Below are 16,982 nucleotides of genomic sequence, written 5' to 3' on the forward strand. Positions count from 1 at the left end.
ACATGTCATTACAAATCTCAGCTTAAGCACTGCAGAAGTGAACTCTAAAGTTTAATTGGTGTCCCCGGCTGGTGTTATAAAATACAAGTCCGGCACACATGGGAAGGAAAAATGACTTAATATGAATCATCTTAACATGAAACCAGCAAATAGAGTAAAGCAGATAGCTGAATTTATTCTGAATCAAAATGACTTGCCTTGACACCTGTACTGTATTATGTGATTGATTTGGGGGGAACTATTTATTCTTCTCAAGAAGACAACTGTTTTCAGGGACAACTGAGGAGAAGGAACGAATAGCAGACATTGGGTCATTTGACAAGATTAATTGGAAGTATATGGATTGCTGCGCTGGCCACGTCCAGACATAATCACTAGAAGAAGCTCCATGGGACGAGTCCCCTTAACAAAACCAACTGTCATCTATGACGTCAACTCTGCAAAGGTGGGGCGGGGATGTCACAGGGATATCACAGCTACACTTTGGGGCCACTGCCCTCCACATATTAGTTCAAACTTTTCAAAATTTAGTCTTATTTCCTGTTTTTACCACCTTTAGGGTAACCATTTTGATTCATGCTCTTGGGAGAGGGCATTTGCCAAGGGCTCAGGTCTTCAAGCCCTGCACTCACCACCCCCAGGGAGGGGGACCGGGTTGCATCACAGTTCCATAGAGAAATTTTAGCCTGACTGTTGCAGTCCTGTGCCTTCTCTCCGCCTCCCTCCTTCATCTGCATGAACCATAACTTCAGGGCCCATGGGAAGTCCCCACCATGTGTCCACCCGCACTCACCCAGCCCAGCCTCACGCACGTGAGCACTCGCTCTTCCTTGAATACTGATCCGGGGCCAAGACTAGCCCTGCATCTACTACAGAGGACATCACTTGGAAAGGAATTTCCAAGAGCTACTCCCCACATGGCCATCGGACAATGCAGTGTACAACCCTCAGCCAAGTGATAGCTGTGTAACTGTAAATCTGGATGATTAAATGCTTAGAAAGATCCCTGGTTATAACATAGCAGCTGCATACCTGACATGATACAGTGTGCCATGCATATGTACATTTCATCCTTGTTTTCTGGGTAGAAAGCTATCCAACAGAATAGGAAAAGACAATGGATTTCTGATGGGGTTGAAGCAGTAAGCATCACATGGTGGGTATGAATTCCCCTGGGGAACAGCCCCACCCTGAGAAGAGAAAGGCTATGGGAGACTCTACGGCATCAGACTAAATTGCATCTAGGTGGGACCACCACTCATCTCACCCTAGAATGGGGGACCCAACATTTGGGGTCAAAACATCTATTCTAACTGCACTCAGGTCATTAGTACACAAGGGTGACCACATGCACGGTGGATTAAACACAGCCCACAAGACAAAACAGGGGCTTTTGGAGAGACGGATGCCAGTCTAGGCCCTGTGGGACAAGCTGAACTCACTTTTAATGAGGAGCGGCAGTCAGTGGGAAAAAATGTATTCACTAGAGTAAGCAGATTCAAGGGAATTCTCTTCCAGGAGGAAGGCAAGTGATGAAGGTCAGCATGAAAGATAAGGAAGCTTTGGTGAAGTGGGTGGGCTAAACTCAACAAATAATGTGCGATACCGTGAGATCCCAGTGCTGGGAAAGGGCTTGTTCCCCAGCGAGGTCTCTTGACTATTTTACTTCCAACAGCGTCTGAAGTAGCCATGGGGCAATGACCCTCCATTCTAGACGCTGGGAATCAAGGGCACATCCATGGGACCCCTATGGACCTCCAAACCCACAGAAATCCTCTGGTAATTTACATCAACGCACTATGACTGCCCTCTCCCCAGGAACAGATCAGAATAAGATGTATTCTTTAGCACAGTTAGCAGGCATCAGAACTATTCTGAATACCACCCACGTCCTCACCGCAGGAGGGAGGTGGGCCCTGCTACATACCAGCGCACAATGGAAACCAGTCTGAGTACAAGCCTGTGAGCGGAGACAGGGTGCCTGGCTGTGTCCCCAGCTGACCTGGAACCTGGAAATAACTGAACCCTGGCCTGTCATAATGATGCCTCTATAATAATATCTGACAAATGGGTGTGTTAGTTTCCTACAGCTGCCTCAACAAAGTACTACAAACCTGGATGTCTTTAAACAACAGGAATGTATTCTCTCACAGTTCTGGAGGTGAGAAGTTTGAAACTAAAGTGTTGGCAGGGCCACGCCCTCTCTCTAAAGGCTCTAGGGAAGAAGCTGCCTTCCTCTTCAAGCTTCTGGTGGTCCCAGGCTGTCCTTGACTTGCGGCTGCATCACTCTAATCTCTGCCTCTGTCTTCACACTGGTCTTCACATGGCCCTCTTCTCTGAGCGTGTCTCCTCTCTTCCTATAAGGACATCGGTCATATTGGATTAGGGGCCTCTCTACCCCAGTATGACTTCATCTTACCTAATTCATGCACAATGACCCTATTTCCAAATCAGGTCATGTTCACAGGTACCAGGAGTTAGAACTTCAATATATCTTTCTAGGGGACACAATTCAGCCCATAACAATGCACAAGGGCCAGTTCTGTTGGGAAGGCATAGCAAACACCCCTGTATTCGTTCTGTCATGAAGTTGAATTGTGCCATGACCATCATATGCGTGATATGGTATAACACTGGCGTTGTTGCTGAGATTCAACTACCTTAGGTAAATAAGTTTTATGATAATACTAATAATGATAATCGAATATATTGGGAGCCTGAGTTAAAACCTCCTTGGGATGCAATACTGATGGAGAATTACTGACCTGAGGAAGAAATGGATTTTGTGAGCCATCAGCTAACTTCTATGCTCAATAGTTCTGCACAGTTTATCATAAGGTACAATTAGCTGTAGATGAAGGGAGAAATTGAAGAATCAAATTAATACAAAATTATAAAAATGTGTGTAATGGCTTTATAGAATGGATTAGTTGTTTATTTAAATCTTTTCCTACACCACAGTGGCGTCTCCAAATATTAGGCATATTCATACGGATGCTGTTGCTGTGTCTGTTATATAAACACTATACTAAATGTAGATGCTTTGACAGACATGGTCATTTTTGGAAAAGGGCCAGGGGCTGGCCTGTGCAGGGAAGGATTAACCTTGACCAAAGATAAGTTTGGTCCTTTGTGTTGAGTTCTTGGGAGGTAACTTCTAAGCTCTTGGAATATCCTGACTGATGAGTGCCTTTCTTGACCTGCGAGCCTTGGGCCAGATAGTCTGTTCTAACAGTGAGATTCATGGGTGGGGGCTTAGGGTCACTTGGTATCGACTTGACCTTTGCAGGAGCTAGAGACTAAGGTCAGCCATAGGGGTGGTCAGGCATGTCTGTGTGACCAGCCCCAGTAAAAACTCTAGACACCAAAGCTCAGGTGAGCTTCCCTTGTTGGCAATATCCCATATTTAATATCACACATTGTGGCTGGGGGAAATATGCACTGTCCTCCCAGCTCCACTGGGAGGGGACAGCTAGAAGCTTTCAGCTGGTCTCCACTGAGCACTGTGCTATGAGCCCTCTCCCATTACTGATTTCAATCTATGTCCTTCCCCTGTTTTAAACTGTAACCATGAGTATAACAGCTTTGCTGCATTCTGTGAGTCCTTCTAGGGAATTATTGAACCTGAGGTTGGCCTTGGGAACCTCCCCAAATCAAATCATACATACTCTTTCTCAACCAGTGTTTTTTCACTTAACAATAGAACAATTATATTTCACTTTACTAAATAATTTCCATCATTTTAATGGCTGCATGATATTCCAGTATATGGCTATAGCCAAACTTACTTTACTATCTGTTTTACTATTTTACTTTACCTCTGTTACTGGACATTTAGATAGTAGATCTGAATTTTCCCTATGAAAATACTGCTGCAAAGAACACACATAAATAGATTCTTCTGTTTATCCGTCATTGCTTTATGATAAATTCCTAGAGGTGGGATTCTCCATCAACTGGCAGGTGTATTTCATTCACATTGCCAAAGGGGTCCTGCCAGAGATTTTACCAAGTTACCCTCCTCACACTCTCATCAACTCCAAGCATCAGCATTTTTCCATTGCCAAATTAAGAGATGGAAAGTGTTATCTGAATATTAATCTAATTTGCTTTAATTTGCATTTTATTGATTACTAACAAGGGTGAATGGCTTTTCAGATGTTTTTATTAGTCCTTTGAGAACTCTCTGTGGAATATGATCATTTATGAGGCTCTTGATAATTTTTTTTTTCAGTTTGCACTAATTCACACTCCATAAGCAGTCTCTGGGGATGCCTGATTTCAGAAACGGTACGTGTCAGTGTGAGCTGCCCTCACAAGGGATGATCCAGCAGGAAGGACACTTGGGCTGGGTACATTTCAATAGTAGGGCGTTTTCCTCAGGGAAACACGCATGCGATGAGAGTGGGATATGTTTTAGAAGGATAAAGCATCTTGGTGGAGGCAGAGGGCAGTTAGCTGGGACTGAATGGGAAAAGGTAGAGATGAACAAAGGGGCCTCAGGGTGGAGAGACTTGAATTAAAGACTGCTAATCCTGTGGTCAACAAGAAGCCATGACAGATTCTTAAGCGAGGGAGTGATTTACAACTACTATTAACTTTCTTGCTTGATCAAAGATTTGAATTCCCAACATGTACAGTGTTGTTAAAAAGTCTGTTTTAATTTTCAGATTAATCTTCTGACCACCTGATCTCGCAACTCCTCATCTGTTCACCTCTGCTCCTCAAACACACATCCATTTCCCAGAACCTACAGCTCAACACCACCACCACCATGTGCGCTGCACACACGCACACACCCTCACACACGTGCACGTACACACACACACACCCCAACCCCACGCCCTCTGCCACTCAGCGGTTGCTTGAATGCCCTTGTTCCACCTCTTCACCTGATAAATCCCTACTAAATCCTTGGGGCCACAGCTCTTTGTTCATTTCCTTAGAATCTCAATGACCAAGCTGGACTATAATGTGTCTGTTTCCTTATCAGTCTACCTGCTGACCGAAGATGAAAGCCAGTTCTCTTGTGTGGTTGTCATGGTCATCAGCAACTAACCTTACCCTCCAAGCCTTGAGTGGTCTATTTTAAGGATCTCCAGGCAACCTCTCCCACCTGAGAATTTCTCCCACACACATTTGCCTAGAAGCCAGAAATACTCTTTCTGAGTCTCGGAGGGTTTTCATTCCTCCAGCTTCTCCTAAGAAATTGAAAATGCCCTTACCTGCAAATCTCTCATCAGCCAGTATTTTGATTATTGGCTACTGTCTGAGTAGGGATTAGGCAATGGCTCTGATTTACCCGAATGCAAATGAGTAGAGCTGGGGGCCAAGAAGGCTAAAGGGCTCCTCAAGAGGAAGAGGACGTGTCAACGAGAACTTGACCTGCGCCACTGTTTCCCAGGCGGCAGACTCTGGAGGGAGAGAAAAAGATGCCACCACTGGCATCAAAATTCCATTTGGAAAATCATTGCAGAAGTGGCTCGATAGTGAGTCTTGGTTCCTGGGTTTCAATTCTCTGTACTTCATATTAAACTTCTCCACCCTCTTTACACTAACCAGGATCAGGAAAAGAGAGGAAATGACATCCTTTGGAAAGTTACTTGGGAGAAGATCTCAAGATGTATTTGTTCACAATATCAGGCATCCCAGTGAATCTACTGGACCATTTTTTAAATAACTTCTTTAATAATATCTTGAATAAAACTCAGTTCTTAATTTACTGCTATCCTCTCTTTTACTGCCGCCTCTGTTTTTTCTGCATAAACTCTTGCAGCGTCTCGGAGGCCAGACGGAGCGGCACTTAGGACTCAGAGGTAAAGGATGCCTTCCTTCCATAGACGCTCATAACCGGCCCCTCCTACCCCGTGGTACTGCCTGTCTCTCACGATTCTTTGTGTGGCTGCAGGTATTGCTCTGTAATGCAGATTCCCTGTTATCCTCATGAAAACACATGCACAGTCAGTTTAATCTATTAACCACGCTTGTCAGAAGCAGCTGGGCCTTTTTGCAGCTCTCCCTGGGTTACAGGGAAAGACAGAAATATGAAAAAATGTGCTTGTAATCATATTTGCTTGGACTCCGATTCACGTCTGTCCTGAAAAGCTGGAAGAATAAACTGTGAACAGCGACCACAGTCGAAAAGCCAATATTGTGGCAACAGCAGAGATCTAGGGTTCTGCTTTTTCTTCCTAAGACCTCTGGGGGGTGGGGTGGGACTGAAGCTGCTGAGAAATGGGATCGCAGGTGGGGTAAGTAAGTCACTTCTAGGAAACAAGCCAAGCTGCTTTGTGGTTTAAAACAAAAACCTTGATTCAACGAATAAGAGCCTCGGGGGTGCTCTTCGTGCAAAGTCTATCTCTGTGGCAAGTGTGCTATTCAATCAATTCTGCAGACATTCATTAACAGCCTGCTGTGTGCCAAGCACAGTGCTGGGCCCTGAAGATGAAAACGCATGAGTCTCTTTCTCTCCAAAACCCATCCCGTCAGGCAGTCAGGACATACACACAAGTAGCTCTAATACTCCGGTGTCTGTAGTAGGTGCTAATTTAAAGGTTCAAACAGCAGTGTGGTGAGGAAAGAAAACAAGGAACGAATCATCAGAGAGGCAGGGCAGTTGAGGAGTAAGAATTTGAGCCCAGAGCCAGCTGATGGACTCAACCCTTGGAACCATTTGGCTTCATCTCTCTAACCCTCAACTTTCTCACCTGTGATACGAAGATGACAATAACCTTTTCATCGTGCTGTTCTTGAAAGGATTTTAAAAACAATTATGTGCCCTTCCTGGCATGGTGCCCGGCACATAGAAAGTGCTCAGGAAATGTTCATTATCAACGGGGCAGCTCTCAATATCTTTTTTCAAAGTATTATAATATCAAACTTTTCTATGACCATTGAATGTTTATTTTAAAACTTTCCTTAATCATGGCCGAACCTTGAAAACATTATGTTAAGTGAAATAAGCCGGACACAAAAGGACAGATATCATATGGTTCCATTATACGCAGTATCTAGAATAGGCAAATTCACAGAGATAGAAAGTATAGCACAGAGGTCCCCAAGGGGTGGGAGGAGGGAGCGGGGAGTTATTGCTTCATGAGCACGCGGTTTCTGCTTGGGCTGATGAAGGTCTGAAAGCCGCGCTGATGGTTGAACAACAGTGTGAATGTACTAAACGCCGCTGAATTACACACTTGCAAATGGTTAAAATGGTAAGTTTTTATGCTGTAGATAGTCTACCACAAAAAGAATACATTTCTCTGTGGCTTCCCATCATAGAGGGGGTAACACGGACTAGTAACTGTTTTCTAGAGAAACTTGTTCTTAGAGAATAAAGTTTCTCCCCGGAACCACAAACTGAGCTCCCATAACAGCCACTATGGGATCGTGGTTCTGGAGAGTTCTCCATGACCCCTCAAGACCAGCTTCTTGGCTCCCCTCCCTCCCCAGAGCCCCACTCAGAACCGAACCACAAACTGGAACTCGCGTCCCACGCTGTTAACGCGCAGCAGAGTCGCTCAGGTGAAGCCAATGATCCTCCCACGAGGCCCTTTCCCAAGGATGCGGCAGAGCTGAGAAGCGTTTACCCGGGAGTCTGTGCTTCCCCGGGCCTGGGGGGCGGGGGCGTGCAGCGTCCTCTGTGGTACAGGGGGGAGAGGACAGAGGATGAGCCTTCAGACGCATCTGCTGGGACTCCTGGTCTAGTCCGTCCTCCAGGGCAGTTTCCATCTGAAAGGTGAGCGCACCTCCTCCCAATCCTAGTTTGCGGTAACTTCTCTACAAAGCCATTTCTCGAGCTCAAAATAGCTGGGCCAACGGGAAAGCCCATCAGAAGGGATGGACTGGTTTCCTTCTGTTATTCCTGTGGGGCTAAATGAGTCGGGATATCAGAAAAGGTACTTTTCCTGTTTTTCTGAAAAATCCAGGAAAAGGTCTGAGGTTGTTTGCAGTGCGAGGTTGTATATTTGGTTGATATTAAGCTGGGGCTGTGAGAAACGCCCTCAGGTGGATCCAAAAGTTCCCAGGTGGCAGGTCAGGTGCCTGGGTTCCCGCACATGCTGCCCCTCTGAAGCCCTGTGACCCCACATGGCCCCCGGACCCCGAACCCCTCCTCTGCAAACCGCCTCTAGTACCCCTTCCGGCTCTACAATTCTGCAGTAAAAGTCTGTGAGCTTAGTATCAAAAGAAATAGAAATGATTACATGTTTGAGACTGAACACCATTTTACAGATTGGTGGATTCATCCCTCAAAGCTGCTTCGTCCTAAATCGCTCGCTACCGGGTGTACCGACATCAGATAACAGCAGCTACCTGGCTTCTGAAGGCCTCCTGGTCCTGGCTGCGAAGCTCAGGTGTTCTGCTTGAGATCCAATTATAACGGTGAATTGGCACATTTTCCTTCTTATCAACATGCTGTTGAAAAATAAATATGTAGTGATAACTTTAGAACTTTTCTCTGGCTAGATTAGCAACTAGTAATTCTGGTTTCATTTCACTCGAATCGTATCCTCCAGTTTTGATTACGATACCTGTTTCAAACTGCCTGAATACCTCCTAGAAACTGTACCTCTCCCAGGATGGCACAGGAATTTCAGCCTTCAGACTCACTTTCCTTCTGGGGCAGGGATAAGGGACCCTTCAGGGAAGTCAAAGATCCATCACTGGGGCTGGGGTTTTGGTTCCTCCAAAGTTCCCGGCAGGCAGGGTAACAAGGGGAAGGACTAAGACCTTGACGCCCTTAGAGGCAAACAGCACCTTTAATGAAATGACTGGCCAGGATGTGATGGACACTCTCCCCCCCAGAAGTACTTACACACGTGACAGGCAGGGACGGGATGCTGGCGTATTTCTTCCGGTAACATTTGGGATAGGCCTTCTACTTGATGTGCCTTCAGTAACGGGGAGTTTCATGTTCATGATTTGGTGTGAACTTGAGCCCACCGCAGAGACAGTGGGAAATGGTCGGTGTGGAGGGCCCTCCTGAGGCCAACGAAACATAGGTCCTGCCCCACCTGCCGTTACCCAAGAGGTGATGGTCATCAGCAGAAAACCCTTGACCAAGTCATTGTCAGGGACTGAGGGAAGGAGCAAGGACTCTTCTGGCTGTGACGTGACGTAAGAGAGAACGATTCTGGGCAGCCAGGGGCCCCCCTTCGGGTGAGATCAGCGGCCACTTCACTTTGTTCCAGAAACATCAACATCGGGGTGTAGCAGGTGTGAATTTGCACTGGCCATAGACTCAGGTGTGCAAGACAAACAACCAAACTTCATTGCCATCAGGAGCTCTCCATGCTGCCTGGGAGCAGAAAATGTAATCGGGTCACTTTGATTCAGGGTTCTTTCTCCCCAAGGCGGAGTCTAAATTCTGGGAGTGTTTCCATGGCGTCCTCTGTTTCCCTCTGGCCTCTGTTGGTGATGTACGATATCCCATCGGGTCCCAGTCGTCACCTTGTCTCCAAGCCAGCACTGGCTGGGTAGAAACCTTGTTCTTATCAGATCCCAGACTGGACAGAATCCCAGACCCACAGTCCCTTGGGCCCACGGACCTCTCCTAGCTGACCATGTGCCCGTACTCATGGGCACAAGGAAGCCTCGACTGTTCTTCCCCTCTCTGAGTGTTCCAGACACAGGAACAGAAAATGCAAAGGCCCTGGGGCAGGAGCCAGCATATTTAGGGAAACTGGGGTAACTGGAGAAGTGAGCGAGGAAATGGGGCCGTGAGGGAGCCAGGAGCCAAGTCACACTGGGCCTCTTAGGCCATGGTGAAGATTTTGTGCAAATGTTTGCAGAAAGTCATTAGAGGATTTTGAACAAGGGAGTGACATATTTACCTTTTCAGGTGGGACAGAAGTAGACGAAATGATACTAGTTAGAGGACTGTTTAATAGTTGAAGTGAGAAATTAGGATGACTTGAAATAAAGTATTAATAGTAGAGGTTGTAGAAGTAGCTGGATATAGGATATATTTTGTCAGTAGAGACAACAGAACTTGCTGTTGGATTTAAGGTGTGAAAAAGGGAGAAGAATCTAAGGTTAATCCTGGGTTTTGAATGGTGGTATCATTCATTGGGCTGGGACAGATTGGGGGTCGGTGGAGGGAAGGAGGGGTGGAAACCAAGAGGTCTGTGGCCTTCTCCCATGGGAGATGCTGATTAGGCATCTTAGTGGAGAGATACAGGAGACAACTGAGATACCCGTTAACAAAGACTAGTAAAATAACTTACAAAAGAGAGAAATTGAGGGGTGCTTGAGTGCAAGATATGCTGGATTAATGGGGAAGATGAAGCCACTTCAAACTACTGCGGCCAGTGGGACTGAGGGCAATTTTCCTCTCCCCTGGGGCCTATCTCCAGGGAGGTGAAGGGACCCAGAGAACTTAATTGGCTGGTTCTGCTTTTCAGCGGGCAGAGCTGAGATGCACACTCCTGCCTGCGTGTTGGCACACCTTGCCCTGCAGGAAGCTGGGCGCTATGCCCCTTCCCTACCCCAAGCAGCTAGTTGGAGGCCTGATCCAAATGGGCAGGAGCCCAGGACCGAGGCAATTTGTGCTTCTAAACACCAGGTTGAACCCCCCCCCCTTGGATACTGAAGGCGGACTCAGTCAGGCTCAAGGTCATCACATCCCTCCGGGCAGCCAGCTTCGCCACCCAGATGCCCTCTGCCCCCTGCCGGAGCTCTTTGAGGCAGCAACCCCAGGCAGAGTCTGACATTCCGAGGCTGCACGATCTCTTTAAACATTTGGTGCAATTAAAACAGAGATTTGATTTCTGAGAACTTGATTTTCACATAACGTGTTGTCACAGATGCTGTGGGAATTGGGAGCCACCTGTGGCAGAATAAGTTGGTGTGTGTTTATTGAAAAGTAATGGGGGAAAGCTAGCCGATTCCAGACTTTCTTGGAAAACTTGTCCTAGTCATTTGAACAAATGACAGGCATCTAGATGACAACAAACATGTTTCTGATAATTAACTGGAAATATCAGAAGCCCTTGCGCACTTGGGTTTCAAACCATACTGCACGCGTGCAGCTGCTAGACTAGCAAACAAAAGTAGACTGTCTCCAGAGAATGTTCTAATCTTGCTTCCAGTTGGTTAACTGATGAATTTCCCTGACTCTCACCAAGAAAACTGTCTGTCGCCTGCCCATGACTCGCCTGTCTCTGTAGGGTGAAGCGCCCTGCTCTGCTCCTGGGGCGGCTTCTTGCTCCGTCCACAGGGGGTGTAAGGGTAGGGGCACAGTTCTCCTGGGGTGACTGGCTGTGCCCAGAGAGCACTGAGAGGTCTTTCCTGCTACCAGCCCCCAAATCACCAAACACAAGCCCAAATCCTGTAACAAGTTGTTCCTAGCATCCTCTGGCTGAGACGGCCCCCAGTCCTCTGTGGTACAAGTTCGCCCTTTTTGCAACAAACAATAAGCCCAACGTATTGAGCTGCAGGTACGTCCCTGCAGTTTCCTGCTCCTGTTTGCGTGTGAAGGAGGTTACACAATCCTTCCGCATTAAATGCAGTTACTCACCTTACATGGAAGGGCCTCAGATCCAGCTTTTGACCTACTCCATGTAAGTCATCGCATCTGCATTCTCCTCAACTGCTAGTTCAGTCATTCAGTCAACAAACATTCATTTGTGCCTGCTGTCGGGGGCTTCCCTCTTCTGCATCCCTGACACCCAATTCTGGAGACGGCAAGATCCCCCCAGTTTCCGACTCCCCATGGTCTCCATAGATAAAGTATTAGAACTGAAAGGGACCTTCCTTTTTTTTTTTTTTTTTAAGGTATTTTTATTTATTTAGTTAGTTGCATGGGGTGTTAGTTGCAGCAGGTGGGCTCCTTAGTTGTGGCTCACCAGCTTCTTAGTTGCAGCACGTGGGCTCCTTAGTTGTGGCATGAGGGCTCCTTAGTTGTGGCTTGAGGGCTCCTTAGTTGCAGCTTGAGGGCTCCTTAGTTGTGGCTTGCAGGCTCCTTAGTTGCAGTTCACCGGCTCCTTAGTTGTAGCATGCGAACTCTTAATTGCAGCATGCGTGTGGGATCGAACCCGGGCCCCCTGCATTGCGAGCACAGAGTCTTAACCACTGTGCCACCGGGGAAGTCCCGGGACCTTCCTTTTACAAATGGTTGCACTGGCACCCAGAGAAGTTAAGCCTTTCATTCTCTCACGGGCTTTCTTTCTATTTGCAACAAATGAGCATCTTGGGCTGGGTCCCCACAAACAGACCCTGGGATGAGCACTTGACTGCACATGACGAAGTACTGAGGACCTGCTCCCAGGAGAGCCCCATAAAGAAGAGGGGGGAGCAGACAGGGAAGGGATGAATAAGCCAGTCCAGGGTGTGATTGCTTACAAAGCCTGCAGAGGGTATTTTTAATCCGGCTGTTCCCAGCTGGGGCGATTTGGCAATGGCTGGAGACATTTTGATTGTCCCAATCAGGCAAGTGGGTGCTACTGACATCTGGTGGGCAGAGACCAGATGCTGCTGAGCATCCCACAATGCACAGGGCAGCCCCACAACTAAGTCTTACCCAGACGGAAATGTCCATGGGGCTGCCTGCAGTTGGGAAGTTCTGGCCAACAATGATGACAAAGGAGTTCAACTATTTGTGACCACAGGCCTGAGCCCCCCGCCAGCCAGGCCAGAGGGAGAAAAATGAGCTCCCTGTCGAGGAGAGACTGAGGGACGAAGCCCAAATTTACATGGAATATTCAGAATCAGCTGAGGCATTTGACTATTTTGCAAATTCAGCCAACACTTTTATAAATAGTGTGATTGCATTACTCTCTGGCAAATTCTCCTCCTTTTTGTGAATTCCAAGTTTGACCTTCAAGTGAAGTCAGCATGGTGCAGTAGAAAGGGCACAGACCTTGGAACTGACTTTGAACTTCAGATTCATCATTGACTTAATAGTATGTTTTCAGAGAGGTTACTTAAGCTTTCCAAATGTCTTGGTTTCCTCACCTGGGAGATGGGGGTAATCATGCTAGCCTTTACAGGGTAGCTGTGAGAGTTAAAATAAAGCAGTAAGTGAAGAGAGTCTGGAAGGTGGTAAGCACTTCATTACCGAGAGCTGTTTCTGATATTATTATTCTGTTATGAATTGGTCAAATAAAACTGTTGCTCTCCAGAGTCCTACAACCGTCGGGTCATTAGACTTTAGTGCCCAGGCAGGGGAGGACCACCCCAATGAGGGCATATGAACTTCAACTTACCAAGGAGACTGGCATTCCCAAAATCTAGTGTTGTACCACTCAGATTTCTGGTAGAAAAGAAAATGGACACACATGCGCACACACACAAAACAAGGACACAGGCACCTCACAGCTCTGTGTGGGCTCTTGGGAAGCCCCAAAAGAGGGAAGCCCTGGGACAGCTGAACAGAAAAGAGATGATCTCGTCTTCATGAAAGCTGAGTTAAACACAACAGTTAAACTTCGGCTCTTTGGGGTAGAGCAGCAAATTTAAAGTCTTTCTGGCCACAAGAGGTCGAGAAACTTCATGCATGAAGGCTCTGTTCCCAGCTCTAGTTACAGAGCAAAACTATTCCATTTTTGTGTGGTTTTTGTCTCAAGAAAACCAAACTGGTGTGATTGACTGGGGTCCTGGGGCTGATGGCCGCGTGGCAGCCAGCTGTGTGTCCGGCATCCCGCGCTTGTAATGACTCATCCTGGCCCCTCCTTCCCCCTCGGCAGGGGGCCTGCTCCAATCCCCCCCCACCCTGAACCCACCCACCCACCCACCCCACCCCCCCCCCCCCCCCGCCTTTTCTCTGCAGCTTCAGAGCACTTCCAAAGGGAACTGAAAGCCAGCAGCACGTGGCTTTGCAAACATAACATTTCTGGAGCTCACACGCTCTGGGGCATTTGAGATGACAGATGTGATCCACATGGTCTATGACAGATATGGCCCCGGAAAATGTCAGTGTTAATATTTAATATGATTTGAATAACTGCCCTGTTTGTCTCACTCAGCGTGGCAGGCACCAAGGGCGGCTGGCTGTGTGTCTCCCTGGGTGTGGGCGGGAACGTGGCTTGTAGGAAACACTCAGTCACCATCATGTGCAGTAATTCAGACGTGGGACTCAGACTTGCTTTGAGATGTTATGTTCAACTTGTTCAAAGTGACAAAGGGAGACCCCAAAGCACCGACTACACAGAAGCCACTTTGTTCAAAGGTAGTTACAAGTGCTGTAGAAACATACCGATGGGCCCCTGGATGACAACGGCTAAGGGAAGGTGTAACATTAGGGAAATAGTAAATGAAGATCTTTATTAAAATATGGCCATCACTTCTCATTCCAGGCCTCAAGGGCAGGAGTACAGAACACCTTCTCTGTCTTTCTGTGCCCCTTCTCCTCCCCACCCCCTCTCCCCTGACCACCTCTGCTGTGCAGAACCCAGGGCCTGCATTGTGGACCCTCAGCTGCCATCTAAAGCACCGCTCGGCTCTCGAATCCTGAGACCTACATATTCCTCTTGAAATGCTTTCCGAGATTCACCCGCATGGGGTTACAGCCACATTCCAAGGGCTGCATATTTAGATGGTTCTTTGAGAGGCTGGGCCGATGCAATTGTCCAGGACAACCTTCTGGGAGAGGGCTCGGTTCTGTTGATGGGGAGGAGAGAGAGCTGGCGTAGTTCAAGGTGCCTGGACCAAAGGAGGACTGAGCCAAATGCCCACCTTGGGGGACACCTGCCCTGAGCGCGCCCCAGAGGCACAGAGCCGGGGAAGGACCCGTGGACGTGATCCTCAGCCATCGGAAGGGCATCGCGACCCTCAGGAGGCTCTGTCACGTTCAGCGGTGCCCTCCCACCCCGTGTCCCCCCACCCGGGGCCAGGACCAGGTGAGGCAGCAAACCTGGGACTGGGGCACAGACCCCCAAAGAGGTGCTGGCTCGCAGGGCTGGGCCAGCACCAGGCCGGTGCCTGAGCCCAGGGCTTCCTCGGGGTGCACCCTGGGTGCCTTGCTTGTCTCTCCCTCCGGCCTGGGCATAGCAGCCCCTTTCTTCAGTCCCTCCCTTTCGACTGGATAACATCATTTCAGAGTTCTGGGGAAAATGAACGTGTCCCAGAAGGCACTCTCGTGTAGGACGCCGTTCAACAGTGGTCGGTGGTCCAATTACATCTTGCAAAATGAGCATCTCCTCGACCCAATTCAAGAATCACTTTTTGAATGTCGAAGGCTTGTTTCTAGCCTGCTGGAGGACGCCAGAATACACAAGCACAGGGCTGCTCTCCCCGGCCCAGGGCTCAGGTTTAGGAATGGAGGCTGGCGGGGGTAAGGCCAGGGGGGCTGCACGAGGGCGCCGCATGCAGGGGGCACCGCCAGCCAGGGTCTCTGCGCTGGGCCGGGGGCGGCGGCCGCACCAGCTCTCCCCGTCTGGTCCCACCAGCCCCAGCCAAGTGCGCACGCAGATCACTTAACCGCCCAGCTGCGTCTCAGTGCCCTCGTGGAAAGTGGAAGTAAGGACACTGCCCCAGTGGAGTGTGTGTGAGTCTGGGCTCTCCTGAGAAACAGAACCGACAGGAAGTACAGTTGACCTTTGAACAACATGGGAGTCAGGGGTGCCAATCCTCTGGGCAGTGAAGAATCGTAATGTAACTTATGGTCAGCCCTCCCCATCCTGGGTCCTCCGTATCCACAGGTGTGCATCCATGGATTCGACCAATCACAGGTGGAGTAGTATTGCAGTATTTACTGCTGAAAAATATCTGCCCATGAGTGGACCTGCGCAGTTCAAACCTGTGTTGTCAAGGGTCATCTGCAAATATATATATAAAGAGTTTTATTATACAGAATTGGTTCACGCGGTTAGAGAGGCTGACAAGTCCCAAGATCTGCAGTTGGCAAGTTAGAGACCCCGCAGAGCTGGTGGTGTAGTTCCAACCCACATCTGAGTTCAAAGGCAAGACCCAGCTTAAAGACAGTCAAGCAGAGAGAGCGGCTTCTCGCTTACTGAGACCTTTTGTTCTATTTAGGCTTTCAACAGATTGGATGATTTCCACCCATACTGGGGAGAGCAATCTGCTTTCCTCACTCTACAGATTGAAATGTAGAGTGAAACACCCTCACAGACACACCCAGGTGTGGATGATAACATTTTTTTAATTAATTTATTATTTATTTTTGGTTGCATTGGGTCTTTGTTGCTGTGCATGGGCTTTCTCTAGTTGCGGCGAGCGGGGATTACTGTTCGTTGAGGTGCATGGACTTCTCATCACGGTGGCGTCTCTTGTTGTGGAGCATGGGCTCTAGGCACGCAGGCTTCAGTAGTTGTGGCACACAAGCTCAGTAGTTGTGGCTCACGGGCTCTAGAGCGCAGGCTCAATAGTTGTGACACCCGGGCTTAGTTGCCCTGCGGCATGTGGGATCTTCCCGGACCAGGGCTTGAACCTGTGACCCCTGCATTGGCAGGCAGGCTCCCAACCACTGCACCACCAGGGAACACCCTCACAGACACACCCAGAAACATCTTTGATGAAATATGTGGACATCCACAGAATTAACCATCACGGAGTGGTTGAGAGCATCAACAGGTGTCACATAGAAAATGCTTTAAAGCCAATCAAACCCCACTACTCCTGGGCCGTGGGTGCCCTACGGTGAGCCTGCACCAAGGAGGCCTAGCTTACACAGAGCCCCTTCACACATTCTGCAGGTCTAGGCTGATGGCAATGTAAAATAGATAGATTTTATCCTTTTTCAAGGCTTTTTTCTAGTAATTTTTATTAAACCTTTGGTTATGCTAATGTTCTCTATTCTGGAACATAGGCCAAGATACCATCTCAACTGAGCACAAACTTATCTGTTTGATTATTTTAATGTAGATTTTAATACATTATATGATGATGTTCCCAAAGAGCTCAGAACTTCCAAGTTGTTCTGGCATCTAGATAGATTTGAAATTTTCTGGAAAAGAGCGTTTTCTTTCACGGGCACATGGCCTCCTTTGGTGGAGGAAGGGGGCCAGGCTCCCCACTACTTGTCTTAA

Source organism: Eubalaena glacialis, chromosome 8 (assembly GCF_028564815.1).
Source record: "Eubalaena glacialis isolate mEubGla1 chromosome 8, mEubGla1.1.hap2.+ XY, whole genome shotgun sequence".
Lineage (NCBI taxonomy): Eukaryota > Metazoa > Chordata > Mammalia > Artiodactyla > Balaenidae > Eubalaena > Eubalaena glacialis.